A 22,192-nucleotide genomic window follows, 5' to 3' on the forward strand; every position below is an offset into this window, starting at 1 on the left:
AAAAAAAGATCTTGAAACTAATTACTTACCTGGAGCAATCAGTAAAACCTTTTTTTCCTGGCATAATAAATTTTCAGCTTCCATAATTAACCACAAAGACAGCATTGTCCCCTCTCCTTCAATGGGCTGGCTGTTGGTCAGTGAAGCATGCTGTGAGACTCACAGACAGGGTTTTTAGCAAAGAGAGTGAAACCTGAAGCAGAAGGGTTAAGCTGTGAGAACAGAGCGCCAGGTTTGCCAAGGTCAGCAGCTGGCTGGGAAGCCTGATAAGGTGGGATGCTTGGAAAAGCTCGGTGTGGGGGGAAAAGCTGTCTGTGAAGAGAACTGTGTCTAATGTCTTTGCCTAGTAAAGACTCTTACAAGAAACTTGCCTGGCCTGGCTTATTCCTGTTCTATGCGACTCTTGGATTCCATCCTTGTATGATCTATACACGCACACGCCAACAGGGGTTATGGGCCCAGCTTATCATACAAGGTAGCGGGTTCGAGAGCCGTTGACGTGACGTTGGTGCAGAGAGAACAAAAGTGCAAGTAAGAGGCAAGTAAGAGTGGACAACATGGCTGTAAACCTATTATCCGGGATGCCGATGGAGAGGCTGAATGCTGTAAACTACTCCAGCTGGAAATGGAGAATGAGAGCAGTTCTGATTAAAGAAGATTTGAATGATGTTGTAGAAAAAACCCCTCCAGCAGCTCCTTCAGCAGCGTGGTTGAAGAAAGACGAGAAAGCGAAGGCTTTTATTACTCTGGGGCTGTCTGATTCTCAACTGTTGCTGGTGAGTAATGAGCCGACAGCTAATCAGATGTGGGAGAAGCTAAGAGCCGCTCATTTGCAGCAAACTGCTGGGAGCAGGCTGTGTTTGGCACGGAAACTTTATCAGATGCGTTTTACAGATGAAGTGACTATGACAGAGCATCTGGCTGAATTTCGTAGATTAAATGCTGAGCTGCAAGATAGAGGAGTGCATCATAGTGACATTCGGATGGTCTATATACTGTTATCTTCATTTGATCAAAAATGGGACGTCATGGTCTCTAGCCTGGAAACTTTACCCGACGGACATCTGAATTTGGACTTTGTAGAACGGAAACTTCAACAAGAGTGGAATAGAAGACAAGAAAATAAGAAAACAGAGTTAAAAGAGACTGTGGCTGTACAACAACAACAAAATCAAAGAAGCAGGCAAGAGAATAAAATATGTTACTTTTGTGGGTCCCGTGGACATATACAGAGACATTGTTTAAAGAAGAGAAATAACAGGGACTTTGGAAGTCAGAGAACAAGCATGAACTTTGTTACTAAGGAGGACAATAAACTCATTAACTCTAAGTGGCTTCTCGACAGTGGAGCGTCTAATTGCCTAATCACAGACTCTAGTTTATTTTACACTTCAAAGCCGGCGCAGGAAAAGATTTATCTGGCTGACGGATCGACTCAAGACACGATTGCAAAAGGCACGCTCAGGTTGAGTAATTTGGGAACTATATTAACAGATGTGTTATTGGTTTCTGGTTTAAAATATAACATTCTATCAGTAAGAAAATTGGCTCAAATAGGTTGTAAAGTTACATTTGAAGGGGATAGATGTTTTGTGAGAAAGGATGGTGAAATATGCATGCAAGGGAAATTACAGAACCAAATGTTTATGGTTGAGTGCAATCTTGATAAACCCACGTGTGCTTGGATAAGAGTTAATAAAGATAAACATGATAATTGTTTACATGAATGGCACAGAAAATTAGCACACGCACATTTCGAAAAGGTACAAAACACCCCAAAGCATAGTCAAGATTTGGAATTAACACATTGTGAGCATGTGGATGAGTGTGAAGTATGCTATAAAACAAAAATGACTGTGACTCCGGTAAATAAGAGCTGTGAAAGCATGACCACTGAACCCTATCAGCTCATACATGTGGATTTGGCTGGACCTTTCCAGTGCTCAAAAGGTGGAGCAAGGTTTTATTTAGTGATTGTGGATGATTTCTCCAGATTTACACATGTGTTCTTATTGAAAAAGAAAAGTGAAGCAGAAGAGAAATTAAAGGCATTTATACAGAGGACAGAGACACAATATGGGGTTGTTATCAAAAATATCAAATCAGATCAAGGTGGGGAATTTACCAGTAATTCATTTAAAACATATTTGGAAAAGAAGGGAATAATACAAAGTCTCACTGCTCCCTTCAGCCCATCCTCCAACGGAACTGCAGAGAGGAGGAACCGGTCATTGCAGGATTCAATGAGAGCCATGCTAGCAGATGCAGATATGAATAACACTTATTGGGGTGAATGTATTCTGTACACTGTTTATATTCAGAATCGTCTCATGCACAGAACAATAGGCATGTCTCCCTATGAGAAACTGACTGGAAGAAAGCCCAGGGTGAAACACATAGAACGTTTTGGGGCAAAATGCTGGGTACATGTTGCAAAACAGAAAAGGCATGGTAAATTAGGCTCAAGAGCTCAGGCAGGACGCATTTTGGGATTTCAGAATTCATATTATAGAATTTGGTTGCCTGAGAAACAACAAGTAGTGTTAAGCAGAAGCATAAAGGTGATAGATAAACCTTGGAGAGACAGTCAAACAGTTATCCTAGATAGTGCAAGCAAGCAGGAAGCAGCAGATGTTCCTTTTGGGCAGCAAATTCCATTAAGAACTGCATTGACTGATCTAATACACGGTGGCAAACGTACTGTAAAAAGGCTGAGAAGTGAAGACATGGCAATGCAAGATACAGAAATGCCAAGTACCAGTGCAGGAACAGGTGCAGGTCCAAGTAAAATAGAGAGTGAGGAAGAAATGGAAATAAATAATGTTAGAAGGTCAGAAAGAAAAACGAAAGGTCAACCACCTCAGAGATTCACATTTAATGTTACACAACAGAATAATGAAACAGATAAATATCCAGTAGAATGGGAAAAAGAAGGACCAATAGATAAAGAAACAATGGATCTCATGTGGAAGTTTTGTGTTGAGGAATGAAATATAAATGTATTATCAAATAAAAGTGAACAAAATGACTCTGTAAAACCTGTGTGAATAAAGAAATAAAGAAACAAGAACTGAACTGAAAATGTAAATAGAAACTGTAAGAAAACAAACCATGTACTGATATGTATTGTAATGAAAAAGTTAATATTGTAGAAATGTAATGATGAACAATGAAGTTTTGTAATCTGTGAGTCTCAGGTGGGGGCTGTTGGTCAGTGAAGCATGCTGTGAGACTCACAGACAGGGTTTTTAGCAAAGAGAGTGAAACCTGAAGCAGAAGGGTTAAGCTGTGAGAACAGAGCGCCAGGTTTGCCAAGGTCAGCAGCTGGCTGGGAAGCCTGATAAGGTGGGATGCTTGGAAAAGCTCGGTGTGGGGGAAAAGCTGTCTGTGAAGAGAACTGTGTCTAATGTCTTTGCCTAGTAAAGACTCTTACAAGAAACTTGCCTGGCCTGGCTTATTCCTGTTCTATGCGACTCTTGGATTCCATCCTTGTATGATCTATACACGCACACGCCAACACTGGCAGGGTGGGGAGAAGGGCATCGTAATGATGTCAGAACTTGGGTAGATCACAGTGTTACAAGTGGGGAAGTTGACACAGGGCCACCATTTTTAATGGCAGCCCCTGTCATGGCCCCGTCAGAGGACTCATCAGACGAGGATGACTCGGGAGTAACAGCAGCAGACCCAGAAGGAGAAATGGAGGAAACTCCTGAGAACCCAGCTCCTTCTCCCCCTCAGCTGCAGAGCACCCCAGACACAGCTGAAGCCCTTCAGCCAGACGCAGAAAGTGAACAGGATACTCCCCCCTCACCTGCAGAACATAGACAACAGGTCAGGCAGAAGAGGGGCAGGCCTGTCCACTTAAGGCCAAAATGCTGATGGCTCACACCTGCTGACAAACCTGCTCCTTAAAAGTCAAACCTTGGCTTCAGCTTGTTGCTGACTACAATGTCAGGCGTGACCACTGTGTGTCTTCCTATCCCCTGAACCTTGACTTGGACTGATCTCTCGGCAAACTAGACCCGGACCTTCACTGACGTCTCTTCTGGATTTCTGGCTTGGCACGTAAGCTTTGAACAGCCTCTGCCCTTATCTTGCTTTCTCCTTGCTAGCCTGGCAGATTTATAGCCAAGCTGCCGGCTGAGGACTTACAGCCTGGCAATTACCAAGGAATCTCCAGCCGTGCCTGCACCCCCACCGACACTGCTGTCTCAGTGAAGAGCTGACAAGGGGGAAGAAGGGGATGGGGAGGGGAAGAGAAGGCTGAAGGGAAGGGGCAGGAGGGAGGAGGAGAGGAGGGCAGGTTTGATCATTTGCATGCTTATTGAGTTCAGTGAGATTTACTCCTGCGCAATCATGCTTATGATAGGTGAAACTGACCTAGGGGAGTAGGAGGGCAGGGAGGAGAGGGGAGGGGAGAGGGAGGAGATTGGATGAGTGGGCACTGGGCAGAGGAAAAGCTCCTTTCTTTTCCGAAAGGAAAACATTGTGAACAGTATCATTGCTTTTCAGTGTTTCCCCCACCTTTTTATTCTACAGAAGGCACATGTAGCCTCCCACCCAAATTGAAACCAAAGCTGTCCCTGGCCACATCCACATCCACACCAGGCCTTTATTTCACTTTACACAGTTATGGCTTCTCCCAAAGAATGCTGGGAAGTGTAATTAGTGAAGGGTGCTGAGAGTTGCTAGAGATGCCCTGTTCTCCTCACAAAGCTTCAGTCAGAGCAGGTGACTGTTAAACCACTCTGGCCACTGGAGCTCAGTCAGGGGAATAAAAGTCTCTTCTCAGCACCCTTCACAAACTACACTTCCCAAGATTCTTTGAGGGAAGCCATGACTGTCTGAAATGGAATAAAGGTCTGGTGTGGGTGTGGCCCCCTGATTAGGCAAGCCTGGGAGTCTGGTTTTTAGAACACTGACAGTTGGCTCTTACTGAGCATGCCCAACATTATTCAGTTCAATGCAAAATTTCTTAAATTAATTAAAAATCAGCCAGGCATTTTTTTAACTTTTCAACTGCAGAAGATGAAGGTCAGAGTATGTGGCAAGGTCAGTATTAGGATTACAGGTACTCTGTGAACATGGCTTATTTTTAATGAATTTCAACAAATTATGAGAACTCTGACAGAAAAAAAGTCCAAAAGGGGGCTGGTTTTTTTTCTCTCTCTCTTTTTACACTTTGAACTCTCGATTCTCTCTGTTTTGTGTATCACCATGAAGACTTAGAGGGTTGTTAAGCAAGTGTTTCTGAGTTCAGGACTATAAGTTTTGTAAGGTTTTGTTTTGAAATGAGCTTATGGGAAGCACCAGAATGGCATGGGGGGTATTTTCAATTTAACATTGCAGAATGCTGACTATAGTATATAGCCACTCTTGTGGCTTTATAATACCTGTGTTGTCTGTTGAAACCTGAGTATTCATTCAGGGTCTGCAAAGCTTGTGGGTTATGTAACATTTATTAAACAAGAGTTATTTGCAGCTTTCTGGCAGGGTTCTCCACACAGCGGTTTTTTCTAGTCTTAAGGGAAGAGGGGAGGGGAAAGTCTAAAGGTAGGGTGGCCAGTTATGCATTGACAAAAAGAGGAAATGCATTACCATCTATATGAAGCTGTGGGAGTGGTCATTAGAACAAAGTGCCATTAGTATGCTGATGATATTCAGCTCTATTTCTCCATTACATCTGAGTCAGGAGAAGCTGTGCAAGTCCTGGACCAGTGGTGGGCTGGATGCAGGCCAACAAGCTGAGCCTGAATTCTAGAAAAGTGGAGGCTTTGTGGGTGGGTGATTCTCGTGTCCAGGAGAGATTGATTTTCTGTTCTGATTGATTGGTCAATGTTTTTGGTGGTACTCTTTGATCCACCTTTGTCATTTATACACTCATGTAGTATAATTGATGTATTGGTGTTTATAATGTTTTTTATGTATAATGTTCAATGAATATACAGTCTGTGTACACAATAGTTGAGCTGTACAAATGTACACTCTCTTACACAAGATGTACACTCTCTTACACCAATGTACACTCTCTTACATCAACTCTTGTAGAGACACCTTATACCTGTGTTCAGTGTAACTTGTGTCCCCAGGGACAGAAGAGAGAGCTGCTCATAGACATCACTGGATAAATTAAAGACTTTAATGGAGATGTGATTGGGCACAAGCTTGCCCCCACATTCCCAAAATGTCAAGGGGAGGGAATAATATAAGGAATGGGTGAGAAGACAAACAGCCTCATGAAGGCCGTGCATGTTCTGTAGTCACAGAATCCTGTCTGTTAGACTGGGGGAGTGGGGGGAGAGAGAATAGAATGGAGTGTTTGAATTCCTGAACAGGGAGCACTTCACGTGGCAACATTTTGTTGCAAGTCTGTCTTTTCTGTTTGTATTTCTGACTTCAATTGCCATTTCCCTGTCCTGCCTCTCCTCATTTTTATTGTTGTTGGATCAAAGTTTAAAGTCGCACAGGTGTCATCCCTCACAGGATCGCCAGCTTATCTGTTCCAAGGAAACAAAACCCTGAGTAAGCACTGAGGGCCCTGGAAGTCTCTCGCTAGGAAGTCTCGTCTAGGAGATTGGAATACACACAACTATATGTGTCCTTATCCACTGTGTGACAGGCAGAAATTCACTTTTCTTACCACTATTACTTGTCCATATCAAGAAAAAAGTATATCTGATAATTATATTCTGCTTACCTTGCCGAAGCCAGAAAAAACTCTTGGACCTAGAAACAATAGAATACTGCCAACTTCTGTTTGTGTCAACTCTCCTGTGCCTTTAACCCAGCTCCACAATAGGATAATCTCAGGAAGTGAAGGCTCTCCATCCTTTTCCTCAACTTTTCACCTGCTAACAAAGCACCTGCTGATCCTCAGCTCTATTTCTCCTTGACATCAGAACCAGGTGTTGCAGTGGCAGCATTGAACAGGTGCCAGGAAGCTGTAATGGGCTGTATGAGATGTAACATTCTGAAAGTCAAACAGATTGATAGCTGGTTCAATATTTCAAGGAGAAGGTAGATTGGGTTGTACTCTCCCTTAAGGAGCTATTGGATATGGACCTTGCATTAGATGCTCAGGTGACGTGGCATCTTTAGCACAAGGTACTGTCTACCTGCTGAGGCTGGTGCACCAGTTGCAGCCCTACTGGTACAGAGATAGTGATGGATAGTGGTGCTATCTGGAAAGGACTTTGGGACAGAAGTCCAGGGCCTCACTCAGCAGAAATGCAGTAGGGTTGGCTTACAGCTTTTTAAAGTAAGCCAGGTAATGCACATTAACATCTAAAGAGGGGACTCTCCCACACACAGAAAGTAAAATAATTAAGTCCAAAGCCTAAAATTGCCTAACAGAACCATCACACGTGCCATAGTTATGTAATCTATCATCACATCTAGATTTTGTTGTTATGTACCTTCACAATGCTTTGATTTGGATTCCTGCATTGAGCAGGGGGTTGGACTCGATGGCCTTATAGGCCCCTTCCAACTCTACTATTCTATGATTCTATGATTCAAGTCTATTACAACTTATGGCGACCCTATGAATCAGTGACCTCCAAGAGCATCTCGCATGAACCACCCTGTTCAGATCTTCTAAGTTCAGGTCTGTGGCTTCCTTTATGGAATCAATCTATCTTGTTTGGCCTTCCTCTTTTTCTACTCCCTGCTGTTTTTCCCAGCATTATTGTCTTTTCTAGTGAATCCTGTCTTCTCACGATATGTCCAAAGTATAATAACCTTAGTTTCATAATTTTAGCTTCTACTGACAGTTCTGAATTTTTTCACTTTTTTCACTGTCCAACTTTCACTTCCATACATAGAAATTGGGAATACCATGGTCTGAATGATCCTGACTTTAGTGTTCAGTGATACATCTTTGCATTTGAGGACATTTTCTAGTTCTCTCATAGCTGCCCTCCCCAGTCCTAGCCTTCTTCTGATTTCTTGACTATGGTCTCCATTTTGGTTAATGACTGTGCCGAGGTATTGATAATCCTTGACAAGTTCAATGTCCTTATTGTCAACTTTACAGTTACATAAATCTTCTGTTATTATTTTAGTCTTCTTGATGTTCAGCTGTAGTCCTACTTTTGTGCTTTCCTCTTTAACTTTCATCAGCATTTGTTTCAAATCATTACTAGTTTCTGCTAGTAGTATGGTATCGTCTGCATATCTTAAATTATTGATATTTCTCCCTCCAATTTTCACACCTCCTTCATCTTGGTCCAGTCCTGCTTTCGATATGATATGTTCTGTATATAGATTAAATAAATAGGGTGATAAAATATACCCCTGTCTCACACCCTTTCTGAGGGGGAACCAATCAGTTTCTCCATGTTCTGTCCTTACAGTAGCCTGTTGTCCAGAGTATATGTTGCACATCAGGACCATCAGATGCTGTGGCATTCCCATTTCTTTTAAAGCATTCCATAGTTTTTCATGATCTACACAGTCAAAGGCTTTGCTGTAATCTATAAAGCACAGGGTGATTTCCTTCTGAAATTCCTTGGTCCATTCCATTATCCATTGTATATTTGCAATATGATCTCTGGTGCCTCTTCCTTTTCTAAATCCAAGTTGGACGTCTGACATTTCTCGCTCTATATATGGTAAGAGCCTTTGTTGTAGAGTCTTGAGCATTAATTTACTTGCATGGGATATTAAGGCAATAGTTTGATAATTATTGCATTCCCTGGGATCCCCTTTCTTTGGAATTGGGATATATATTGAACGCTTCCAGTCTGTGAGCCATTGTTTAGTTTTCCATATTTCTTGACAAAATTTTGTCAAAATTTGGACAGATTCAGTCTCAGTAGCTTGTAGCAACTCTACTGGTATGCCATCTGTTCCTGGTGATTTGTTTCTTCCAAGTATTTTAACAGCAGCTTTCACCTCACATTCTAAAATGTCTGGTTCTTCATCATACGTTTCCTCCATGAACGAATCTGTTGTCCTGGCATCTTTTTTAGAGAGTTCTTCAGTGTATTGCTTCCATCTTCCTTTTATTTCATCTCGGTCAGTGCATTCCCCTACTGGTCTGGGGGGGGAAAAGATGGCGCTGACAAAGGATGCTTAGTCAGGGAGTTTAGTATTTTATTTTACTCTTTCTTTTTATTTATCTGGTTCAAGCTTCTAATTCTAAATTTCCTGCTGCTATTTAGTTTGTTTAAGATTGCCCTTTGCTGCTCCCTTTTTTTTGGAGTTCGCGGAGCTCTTGGAGTTGTAGTTTGTAAAGGTATTTGATGTCCTTGGAAGGTCTACTCCCTTTTCTCTGCACTTGACAACGCCAAATTTATTATGAAAGGGAGCTTCCTCGGTTGTTTAACAGCAGCCCCCTGAGAAAAGTTTTTCAACAGATGAGACAACGAAAAGACCGTGTTTCGTAAGTGGTTTTTTTTTCTTCAAACAGTTTATAAGTTTTATGAACTCTATGAACAGCTGAGCATGGTTCTCACGAGGAGAAAGTATAAGGAGCTAGGGCTCTCTCCATCTAAAGATATAAACAATTACGCTCTTCCTTCTTTTCAACCTAAAATTACCTCCTTTTTTTATCGGAAGGATGGAGGGAGGAGGAATCAAAGAAAGGCTGTATCCCCTTTAATTCACTTAGAAAAGCATGATCCTACTGGGGAAGACAGTTACCTTCCGGCTGAGCAGGAGGTTTTGGACTGGTCTGTAGACCTGAGAGGCAACTTAGCCTGGGAACTGGATCAACAGGACCTAGGGTCTTTAGCCCAGGAATTGGGAGAAGTTCTCTTTCAGCCCAGAGAGCCCTCTGGTGGCTCGGTTCAAATTCTAATTACAAATGAACCTTCACTCACAGTGCCGCCGCTTACTGAAGCCTCACAAAGGGAGGCTACTCAACCATCCTTGCCTTGTTGTCGAGGCGAAGAATCTAGTAGCAACTATAGACAGCTAGAATTTCTTCTGTCATCTACACTGCGGGCAATCTCGTGTATTAAGGCTTTTATAAGAGAGGCTAATAGCCTGCTTACTATGCTGACGGAGGGATTTAAGGAACTGTGGGTGCCAATGAAGGAAGGGCGTATTTCTCCCTCCCCCACTCTTATTAAGTCCCCCCCTCCTTGGCGAGATCTCGTAAACGTTCCCACAAGCAGAAGTCTGTGTTTAAAGGAAAGAAACCTAAAAACATCAAGAATTATAAACGTTCAAAGTGCCAGAAGATGAATTTCTCTAAACTTTTCAAAATTCTGGACTCGCTAGTAGAAGTAACACGTCCCCAAGGAAAACCCTCCCTTCCACAGGACCACCTTCCCCCCCAAACGAAACAACAAGAAATGGATTTGCTCTTGGGGGGGTCTCCTATTGTTGCTATCCATCCGAAAGAGCCTCCATCTTTATTATGCCAGTCAGTATTGGCGCATCCTAGGGGACCCACTCCGATTGTTAGTATACAAAAGCAAAACCATCCTTGGAAGCTAAAATACAGTAGAAACAAAATTATCCTTCTGATCTGTTCCGGTTTTTACTTTAGAGGCTCTTTATTCCATCGGAAGCATCATATCCACTCCTTGCCTTAGGCGGTTCCCCTTCGTCTGTTAAAGGAATCAGATATTCGAAACGTTGAACATCTTCCGGATACGCATGGGTGTTCGAGGCTTTTACTCACTTTAAAAGACCGGGACATTGTACGTATATTTCACTCTAACAAATTCTTATTGGCCTCCAAGGGCATTTATGTGCAAAGACATTTTTACAACAACTCAGTTCCACCTCCACTAATTTCATCTTACGCAGCTCTGAGAGCTGTTTCTCCTTCCTCCTCCAAGATGCCACTCAAGACGTTTTCCTCACCGTCGATGCCAGTCCCTGCAGTCCAGAGTCCCTCTTTGTTTTCTACGCAACCTGTGATTTCCACCCCTCAAACGAATGTATTAGAACGATCTCAAGCTGTTCCAACTACTTCACCTAAGTCATCAGAGATTGATAAGGTCCAGCATGGTCATGGTGATAACCTTCTGTCAGATTATAACCCCTTTTTTATAGATGAAGATAGGGAGCTTCTCTTAAGTTTTGGATCTCTCTCCCCCTTTTCTCAACAAGAGATTGTCTCCAGATTACAATTACTCACCAACTGTTTAAAATCTAAAATGACACTTTTGGAATCACCCTCCCCTGCGTTGATGGTGTCCAGCTCAACATGTGACACGAGGGCCTTACCACAAGGTCCAATTTCTGAGAAGGTTCTTGGTTGTTCTGTTGAAAATCGAACAAGCCCTGACAGGGGGCGCTTCAACCAAATTATCGGAATTAAGGATTCCCATATCGTAACTAGCTATCAGCCAACTCGAGGCAACCCACTACCTCCTAGGGGTGAGCCCTTGGATAATCCAATGTACCCTTCCTGGACTGATTTAAGACGGTTGGATATTTCAGAACTAGCCCCTCCTTCGAAATGTTGTCCGATGCCAATGAGTCCCCCTTCCTCATTCCCGATTTCTAATGTTAGTAGGCCATCCTGTGAAGATGATTTCCTCATACAGCCTGCGGAAACCTATGATCTTTCTTTGAGGCAGAAGGGCACGAAAGATCAAACCTCCCCCTGACATCTTAGTCCTGGTTTGCAAATGACCTTGCACTCAGTTGTTGTCACCTCATGGAATGTTGCGGGTTGGGCAAACAAGTTGCCAGATGATTCATTTCGGAATTTTTGTGTTCAATCTCAGGTATTATGTCTCCAGGAAACCTGGGTAATTGATGAAGGTCCTTCCCTTCCGGGTTATGAGTCATTTTTTTGCCCAGCAACTCCCTTGCCTAAGGGTGGCAGACCACTAGGTGGCTTGGTCACAGTGATCTCCTCTGATTTAAATTTATCTATTACGCAGCTTTCATCCTCAACCATTAACAATATCTTGGTCATTCAGATGGTATGGCCATAAAACTTTAAATTATACCTTATAAACATCTGTGGGCCCCCCCCTGCAAATAACAAGCAAAAAGCTGTGGCATTCTGGTCAGATTTAGACTTGACCCCTAGTGAAATTTTTCTGTTAGAGAGCGACCCCCTATATACTTATGACTGGGGATTTCAATGCTCGTCTGGGGGCAAATAATTTGGCCATTGGGAAGAAACTAGGCCTATCTCCAGAGGATTTGTCTTTCTGCCCCCCAAGGTTCTCCTGTGATTCAGTAATATCATCGTCAGGATGTTCACTTTTTGCCCTTCTTGTCAAATTTTGTTTTTTTATTTGTAATGGTTTTTCTAAAAATATGGGTGCTGATTCATATACTTTCCTTGGCCCTAGAGGGCGGAGCATTGATTTTACGTTCCTTTCACCAGCATTATGTGGTGCCTTTGTGAACTTCACAGTTCTTTCTAGACCTGAAAGTGACCACATGCCCATACGCACCTTTTTTTCTCTCCCCACTCCCTTGAAAATTCTCAGTGGCATCCCTATGGGAAACCTTACTTTAACTGGGCCCAGGAGGTTACGCTGGGATAGGAGGCTTCAAGATGGCTTGATAGCCTTTCTTTACTTCCCAGCGTTACTCTCTTGAAGATATCAATTCTTAAGTACTGATGTTCCTCTTGCTTTATATGAGGACCTTATTGAGGTCTTGAGACCTCTGGTATCCTCTTCTCAACCCTATGTCAAGAGGCAGTATGGTTGGTTTGATGGCCAATGTGTGCAACCTAAAAGGTTGTTGGCTAGCGCCATCAGATCCCTGAGAAAAGTTGATTCCTCTGATAACTTTAGTCGCTTTATTTCTCTTCGTAGGATGTATAAAAATCTGTTGCGTAAAAAGAAAGCAAATTTTGCCTGACAACAATGGTTGGACTTGACCCACTCTTTGGCTGATCGCAACTCCACTAAATTTTGGACCCTGATTTCTCGAGGGTTTAAAGGGGACTTTTTTACGATAGACAACCAAATTATTTCCTCTCAATGGTGTCAACATTTTAGGGATCTTTTTGCAGTGGTCCCTTTATTGGAACCCTCCTTTAGTACAGTGGAAGTGGCCTTGCAGGCTTGTAAAGAATGGTCTCCTGTGAGTCCGCATGAAGTCTCTCTGTTGAATAACTCATTACCCCTTAAGAAAGCCCCGAGACAGGATATGATCCCTGCCGAACTTTTTAAAGCTGCCCCAGATTGGTGGGCTCCTATTTTCGCTAAACTATTTAGTTTTATAAATCAGTCCGACACTATCCCTAAGGGCTGGACAGAAAGCATTGTGATTCCGATTCACCAGAAGGGTCCCAAAGCTGATCCTAAAAACTATAGACCCATTAGCCTTATTGATATCGCTGCATAATTGTATGCTAGATATTTACTAGGGAAACTACAGCATTGGGCCCGTGAAAATAAGAGCATTGCAGAGGAGCAAGCGGGTTTTGAGAAGGGGGGGGAGGTCCTGGCCAACTCATCCAGGATTTCAGCATTTAATCCACTCCGGTACATAAACATCAGGGCGGAGTCATTGTAACCAGTTTCCTGGGACAGAATTTTAAAAGCGTTAGTGTACTCGGAAACAGTCCCTTTAGCTTGCTTCAGAGCGCCTAGTTGCCACGCTACTGTTTCAGCCCTTTGCGGGTCTTGAAACATCTCGGTCATCTCCTGTATAAATCCTCTGTACCTTCTTAAGACAGTATCTTTTCTCACAAGATACGGAGTCACCCATTTTGCAGCTTCTCCCTCCAGGAGGCTAATCACGAAGGCCACTTTAGCCCCATCGTCTGGAAATTCCGTGTGCCTGACATCCAGATATAACTCACATTGAGCCACGAAGGTTGCCAACTGATCACTTTGTCCCGCGTATTTTGGGGGCAATCCAATGGGAACCTTTACTACGGCAGCTGGAGGGGCTGTTCGCATCTGGTCTATCGTGGCCTTCAAGGTTTGATTATCCGTCTTCAGCGCCTTGACTGCTGCTAGCAGGGCTTGAACATCCGTCTGCAAATCAGCTACCTTAGTCCTCAGGAGTTCCACTTCTTCCGTCTCAGAAGTGGGGTTCGTCCCCCCCGCTGCTCCCTTTGACATCTTGTCCCAGTCAAGTGAAGAGAGCGTTGAGGGTGATTTAGGTGGCTCTGTCAAGCTGTCAGGCCCAGGATGTGACTCAGGAACCAGACCAACGGCTGTAGTTAATTCGTGTTTTATTAGGGTAATGTCCAAACAAAGACTGCGTTTTCTCATGAAGCAATACAGGGATACAGGTTCTGCGGCATTGGGAGAAAGTTGACAGAGCAAGGGACTTCTTCCCGCCTGTTCTTTAAGAAGGGGCCAAATGGGCGCGCAATCTTTCGCTGCTCCTTAACTGCCCCTCAGGTACTGCCCGCCTTCCCCCCCTTCTCTCCTGTCTTTTCAGCTGTCTGCGTGTGCGCAGTGAGGGGGGAAGCATCACCCCCTCCTCTTCTGAAGTTTCCGATTCCAGGATGGGGGATAGGGGAGGGGCTGATGGTAAACTGCCTCCCCGCTTTTCGGCTGTGAGCAGCCGTCCCTCTTTCCCCTCTTGCTCTGAGCCTGAAAGAGGGGGAGGCGTGAGAATGTCCAGGGAGGGCTCAGGCTCCCCGTTGCTAAGCGACCTTATCACTGGCAGTTCCTCTGTTTCGTCTTCGCTCCAAAGGGGGGAAGTTCCTCCCCCTTCCCTCTGCCATCCATCCGAATACTCTTCTCCCAACTCTCCGGGATCCAGCTCCCCGGGATTAGGACCCCAGCTCTGCCTTCTGACAGTAAGTCTACTCTAGATCATTGTTTTACTCTTGCTCATTTAGTCCAGAAATATGCGCTCCGTAAGAGAAGAGAGCTATTTGTAACGTTTGTGGACTTTTCTTCGGCGTTCGACTTAATTGATAGGGCGAGACTTTGGCAAAAACTGGCCTCTACAAATATCGATCGCCGTCTCCTTTGCCTGCTTCAACTAAGGGACCATAACACGTCCCTTAGAGTTAGAGTTGGTGCGCATGGGTTTCTTTCTGATTCAGTTCCTGTAAGGAGAGGTGTACGGCAGGCGTGTCTCTTGGCGCCGTTGCTTTTTAATTTATATGTAAATAGCATTGTTGATGTTCTGACTGGACCAGATTTTTTTTCTCCCTTGATCTTAGATGTAAGGCTGTCAGTACTCCTCTATGCTGACGACTTAGTGTTGATCTCTACTACCATAGTCGGCATGAGGAGATTACTGCGCACCCTTGGTTCCTTCTGCCAGAAGGAACAGCTTTCCATTAACTACACCAAAATGGTTGTAGTGGTTTTTGGTAAGAAGATCAAGCAACATGTCTGGAAATTAAACGGTAGGACTATTCAACAGCAACGCCAATTCCGTTATCTGGGTCTTGTTTTTACTGCGCCCCTTTCCTGGACTCCCCATGTTTCAGCAACAAACTTAAAGACTTTTTATTCCATGCAACTATTTTTCCGCTTTTTTCAATTTAAAGGCGGAAGGCTAGTTCCCCCTGCGATTGAGGTTTTTCAAAAGAAACTCACCCCTATGTTACTTTATGGTGCTGAGATTTGGGGCTATGTGAAGATACCAGCCTTAGAGAAACTTCAAAACACTTTTATGCGAAGGATCCTGGCCTTACCAAAGGGGACCCCGACGGTCTTTATGAGACTGGAAACTGGGTTACAGCCCCTAGAAGCATTGGCCCATGTGGCCCTGGCTTCTTATTGGTTAAGACTAATGGCTATGGATGACTCTAGGTTGCCAAAGAAATGCTTTCTTGAGCAACTTCAAAATCCAGGGGAAAATAACTGGCTGAGTAGGACCAAAGGGATTATAGCGCTCTATGGGATTAGCATTGAATCGGCCCCAATTTATGTCTCAGCTAGTGCAAAGGCTCGGCTGAGAGACAGAATATCTGCCCACGCCAAAAGGTGGGACTTGGTGGCTGCTACTCAATCCTCCTTCTCTTATTGGTTTCCTATGTATAAAACCAATTCTCTATTGGAGCCTTACCTCTCCTTTCTAGAACTGCCATGGCTAAGAACTGTGTTCACTGCCCTGCGTTTCCAGACAATGCCTTCGGCGCTCTTGGATGGGAGATATAGACGTATTCCGTTACATCTTCGTTGCTGCTTGTGCAACTTAGGGGAAGTGGAGGATATTTCCCATTATATACTAAGTTGTCCCCTTTATAACGAGCCACGGATCAAATTTTTATCCCCTATCAGAAACCAGATAAAGGATAGGCCCTTACTTGAACAAGTTTGTTTTTTATTAGCTGGAAATGATAACTTTATTACACATCAAGTTGCTAAGTTCACTGTTGCTGCGGCGAAAATAAGAGCAAACCTCTTAAAATAACCTCACCTTTTAGTTATTTAAAACTGTATATATTTTGTATGTATTCCTTTTTACGATTTATTTGTGTTTTAGTAGATTTTAACTCTGTGTATACCTGGTGGAATTTGTACTGTTCGGATGAACTTTTGATATGCATTTGCGGTGGTCTCTGGGCCGTGAGCAATAAACATGATTCTGATTCTGATTCCCCTACTGATTATTCAACATCCCTACTCTTGGTTTAAATTTCCCTTTCATTTCTCTAATCTTTTGGAATAGGGCTCTTGTTCTTTCCCTTTTGTTGTCCCCTTCTATTTCTGTACAATAACTATTGTAATAGTTTTGTCCCTAAGTACTAGTTACTGTATTGTTGCATTTAGGGTTCTGACTGTTGTAATGAGTTAAAATTAAAAATTCAGGCTTGACTCCTTTTGTAACATGACCGTGTTTCCATCTCCTTTTGCTTTTCTTCTCTCTTTTACCATTTTAAGAGTTTCTTCAGTCATCCATTCAGGTCTTTCTTTTTAACTAGAGGTATTGTCTTTTTGCATTCTTCCCTGATCATGTCTCTGACTTCATTCCATAGTTCTTCTGGTTCTCTGTCAACTAAGTTTAAAGCCTCAAATCTGTTCCTTGTTTGATTTTTATATTCTTCTGGGATGTTATTTAAATTGTATTTTGGCATTATGATTGCTTTTTCTTTAGCTTTACTCTGATTTTCGATACGACCAGTTCATGATCTGTACGCTCCTGGTCTTGTTTTCACAGAAAGTATGGAACGTCTCCATCTTCTGATACCAATTATATGATCAATTTGATTCCTATATTGACCATTTGGTGATGTCTATGTGTACAGTCATCTTTTCGGTTGCTCAAAAAATGTGTTCGCAAGAAAATTATTGGCTTCACAGAATTCAATAAATCTTTCTCCTCCATTTCTGGCTCCTAAGCCCCATTTCCCTACAATTCCTAGTTCTTCTCTGTTTCCTACCTTTGCATTCCAATCCCCCATGATTATCAGCACATCTTGTTTTGGTGTGTGATCAATTTCTTCCTGTACGTCTGCATAAAATCTCCCCAATTCCACTTCTTCTGTGTTTGCCATTGGAGCGTAGAGTTGGATGATGGTTATGTTAATAGGTTTCCCGTTTAATCTCATTGGTATCATTCACTCAGACCTTGCGTTGTAGCTCCTAATTGCTTTTGCTACATCACTTCTCACTATTAAAGCAACCCCGTTTCTTCTTAATTTCTCATTTCCTGCATAAAATATTTTGTAGTTGCCTGATTGAAAATGTCCCATTCCCATCCATTTTAATTCACTCACGCCAAGTATTGTGATGTGGATACGTTCCATGTCCTGCTTGACAATTTCTAACTTTCCTTGGTTCATGCTTCTCACATTCCATGTTCCTATTGTGTATGTCGTACAACTCCGGACTCTCCTTTCGCATCTGTGTGCATCAGCCTCTGGGCTTCCTTTCGGCTTTGACCCAGTGGCGTCATTAGTCACAGTGCTACTTGTACTTGTCTGTTGTTCTTCCCCGGTAGCTCATTGAGTGCCTTCTGACCCGGGGGTCTCATCTTCCAGCACTATCTCGTGTTGCATTTTGGATACTCTGTTCATAGGGTTTTTGTGGTAAGAGGTATTCAGAGGTGGTTTACCATTGCCTTCCTCTGAGTTTGGATGCATCTTCTTCTGGTGTCTCAGCTTTGACCATTCCACCTTGGGTGCCGCTGCTAGGAGTCTAGCCTCTTGGTCTAGACTCCTGATGGCATTGCTCTCAGCTTCTTCAACATTCTCACCCCCCCCCTCACCACATTAAGGTTTGCATCCTAAAGGGGGCACATCTAGATTAGATTGCTGCAAAGTTAGATTACTGAAAACTCTTTGGCAATGTCAGTCAAACAGTCTGACTGTCCATGGCATTTTATTTATTTTACTTAACAAAATATATATGTATAGTGTTGATTGTAAAAAAAACTTCAAAGTGGTTTGCATAAAACATTAATAGCAAAAGGCATTTAAAAGCAGGTATTTAAAAACATTAAAAAACTAATCAAATCAACAATAAACTAAAATCCAGCCAGTGTGGTGTAGTGGGTAAGGTGTTGGACTATGACCTGGGAGATCAGGGTTCTAATCCTCACATAGCCATGAAGCTCACTGGGTGACCTTGGGCCAGTTACTGCCTCTCAGCCTCATGAAAACCATATTCATAGGGTCGCCATAAGTCAGAATTCACTTGAAGGCAGTACATTTACATTTAAACTAAAATCAGATTATAACTCATGTAACTTCTGCATGTTGTGATCAGGCCCCACAAGTTCAAAGAGATATGCAGTAGTTACCAGTTTGTGTCATACAAGATATACTTGCTGAAATACCCTCTTCTACTACACAAGAGTAGGAGCCCTGAACTCTTTCACACCTAGCCACTCTAATTCCAGATATAGTGAAGAATTCATTGTTAAATTCAGGCTACCTAGTCCATTAATCCTAATCATGCCTACTAAAGAGTAGGGATGAGTGAGAATTTTGATTCAGTTTGCATTTCAAGCCAAATCTCTCAAATTTGCACTTTCCAAAACAATATAAAAAAGAAACACAGCCATCCTTCAAACATCACACTTATCCCAATTTTGCAGTGCAGTTTGTTAACCATCCAATGTTTACACAAAAGCACATGTTAGGGGAAAGTGTGCATAAAAATGAATATGTGAGTGAAAATCATACAAAAATGTATTACATTAGGAGAAATTGCTCACAAAAAGTTGTACATTAGTTAAAACTGCAAACAAAAATGTGACTGTTAGGAAAAATTCTCAGTAAAATGCTGGAGGATTTTAATGAGGATTTAAAAAAATGCAAATTTCTGCAGAAATGTGGATAACCGTGTAGTGTATTGGCCCTCCAGGCTTGCCATACCAGGAACTGCTGAGTCAGCCCCAGGCTGTGGTAGTTCTGGTTCCAGGCCTGCCTTACAAGCAGCACCATGCTGTGGGCCTTGTTCTCTGTATATGATTAGTTATTGTAATGTTCTTGTTGTTGTTTAGATCATCTGTGTGGCCTCTTCCTTCATGATTCTTTTCACTGGTGACGAGGATGGGATCTACTGAGGCACAGAGAGTGTTTTCATCATGCATTAGAGGCTGAAAGGGAGAGAACATTTCTCCTTAGACTGGATTAGGGCATCAGCTTGGGCCTTGTGGAAACCACAGCAAAGCACTTCATGTCAGCCCCAAATGCTTCAACCTTTCCTCGTAAGGGAGTCGCTCCATCCCCTTGATCATTCTGGTTGCCCTCTTCTGAACCTTTTCCAACTCTATAATATCCTTTTTGAGATGAGGCGACCAGAACTGTACACAGTATTCCAAATGCGGCCTCACCATAGATTTATACAATGGCATTATGATATCGGCTGTTTTATTTTCAATACCTTTCCTAATTATTGCTAGCATGGAATTTGCCTTTTTCACAGCTGCTGCACACTGGGTCGACATTTTCATCGTGCTGTCCACTACAACCCCGAGGTCTCTCTCCTGGTCGGTCACCGCCAGTTCAGACCCCATGAGCGTATATGTGAAATTAAGATTTTTTGCTCCAATATGCATAATTTTACACTTGTTTATATTGAATTGCATTTGCCATTTTTCTGCCCATTCACTCAGTTTTGCGAAAAGACCTCATCAGCCACAATAGAGTTACGATTAAGGAGATCGTGGTAATGCTCTTTCCAATGCAGTGCAATAGACTCTTTGTCCTTTAGAAGTTTGGTACCATCTATTGAACGTAAGGGATTTGTACCATAATTTGTTGGTCCGTAGATGGCCTTTGTGGCATTAAAAAAGCCCCGTGCATCATGAGCATCTGCAAAATGTTGGATTTCTTCAGCTTTCTTTATCCACTGGGCGTTCTTCTCTAGTTCTTCTTTGGACCTCAGCCTTTGCACTAGCATATATTTTTTTCTTAGCAGCACAGTTAATGTCTTTTTGCCATATCTGGAAGGCTTTCCTTTTCTTGTCAATGATATGTTCAATCTCACTATCATTCTCATCAAACCAGTCCTGATGTTTCTTAGTTTGGTATCCAATAGTTTGTTCACATGCTGCAATAATGGATGTCTTCAGTTTAATCCAGTGTTCCTCAACATTTTCAGGGAGTTCCGTAGGCAGATGTTTCTTGAGAGTTGTTTGAAAGCAAGCTCTCTTAATAGGATCTTGAAGGGCGTGGATGTTCATTTTACGCCTTGGTTTTCTTCCTTGGACCCTACGTTGAGGAACAATATTAATGGCCATAGTGGATTGAATTGATCAGTGATCTGTCCAGCAGCCATCGGCACTCATCATGGCCCTGGTAAGGAGTACATCATGACAATCTCTGGCATGGATAATTACGTAATCCAGGAGATGCCAGTGCTTTGACCGAGGGTGCTTCCATGATGCTTTAAATTTATCTTTCTGGTGAAAGAGTGTGTTTGTAATAATAAGATTATGCTCTGAACATTAAGTCAGAAGTAGAGTTCCATTCAGGTTGCTATTGACAACTCCTTCTTTCCCAATGGTATCTGGCCATAAATCAAAATCACGCCCAACTCTTGCATTGAAATCGCCCAGGAGGATAATTTTGTCCTCCTTAGGTATCTCTGATAAGATGGTGTCCAGCTGGGTATAAAAATTTTCCTTGATGTCTTCCATCTAATGTTGGTGCATAAGCACTTACAATAGTTGCCTGCTGGTTTTTGGCAAGTTTTAATCGGAGAGTTGAGAGTTGTTCATTAATGCCAGTAGGAACTGCTGACAAGAGCTTCACAAGATTATTTTTAATAGCAAAGCCTACTCCATGTATTCGTCGTTCTTGTTCAGGCAGTCCTTTCCAGAAGAAGGTGTAACCACCTTTTTCTTCCTTCAATTGTCCCTTTCCTGCTCTTCGAGTTTCTTGGGGTGCTGCTATGTCAATACCAAAACATCTCAACTCCCTCACAATGATGGCAGTTCTGCGTTCAGGACGTTCACTATCTGTATTGTCCAGCAATGTCCGTATATTCCACCTTCCAAAGTTCATTTGTCTTTTGCGACTGCTAAGTGGTGACCCCACTGGACGCGGTAATCCAGTCAGGGAGAGAGATGAGGCAGACTATATTTAGGGCACCTTTTCTAGCACCTTCCCCATAAGGGGTGAGCAGAGTGGATCCTGAATAGGAATGCTCAGTTGTGGATACAGCTGCCGAACAACTCAACTGCCTCGGTCCTTGAGCCAGGACTACTGAGTCTGTATCCACTGCTCATGTGCCGGTCCATGACTAGCGACTTCCGGATTTCACAGTCCTGCCCCCGTTGCCATCCGCCAATCGCCATGGGACTTTTGGTTTGGTTTGGTTGGAAGACGCCTGTGCGTGAATTTGTTTTATGTGGGGAGATTGGTGCACGACGATCAACACACAATCTGATAGAAAAAGGCTTTGATCCAATGGCATGGATACCACGTTGAGTGGAAGTCTTTTATCTGCTGCAGCCTTCATCCGCCTTCACAGCCGTTGTAACATACACATTGTTATCCTCCGCTTGTTCTACCATTGAGGACTTTCTTTGATCGTCCTTTGTCTGGTTCCTCTCCCTTGACCTTACTGCCATGGATGACCCCGCTGGGAGTACATGACTCCCGACGGCATCGCTGACAGGGTTCATTGGAACACGCAAGCCCACTCACCACTGCAAGGTGACGATCCATACACATATTCATACAGGACAGGGTCCTCTACAAGATGGCATTGGTTCCAACCCAGGTCAGAGCTTTTTGTTCAGTTATAGCTCAGACAAGGTCATTTATCATTTCTGATTTTAGAGTGTTTTGAACTGTATTTAATTATGCATTTTATAACTTTTGTGATCCGCCCGAAACATTTTAGTTAACTGCAGGGAACAAATCTAAACAGCACCAACA

The 22,192-nt window shown here is 42.9% G+C and overlaps 1 protein-coding gene across 1 annotated transcript in view; it reads right to left on the reverse strand.

The window, feature by feature from the left end:
* The window catches only part of LOC133389392 (phospholipid scramblase 1-like), a 42,870-nt gene extending 36,151 nt beyond the window's left edge, over positions 1 to 6,719 (reverse strand). The window contains exon 1 of the mRNA XM_061636967.1: positions 6,701 to 6,719. The gene's annotated coding sequence lies outside the window, so the exon portion shown is untranslated. The remainder of the gene's footprint in view (positions 1 to 6,700) is intronic.
* Positions 6,720 to 22,192: the final 15,473 nt, after the last annotated feature.

This window comes from Rhineura floridana, chromosome 7 (genome assembly GCF_030035675.1).
Source record: "Rhineura floridana isolate rRhiFlo1 chromosome 7, rRhiFlo1.hap2, whole genome shotgun sequence".
NCBI classification, from domain to species: Eukaryota; Metazoa; Chordata; class Lepidosauria; order Squamata; family Rhineuridae; genus Rhineura; species Rhineura floridana.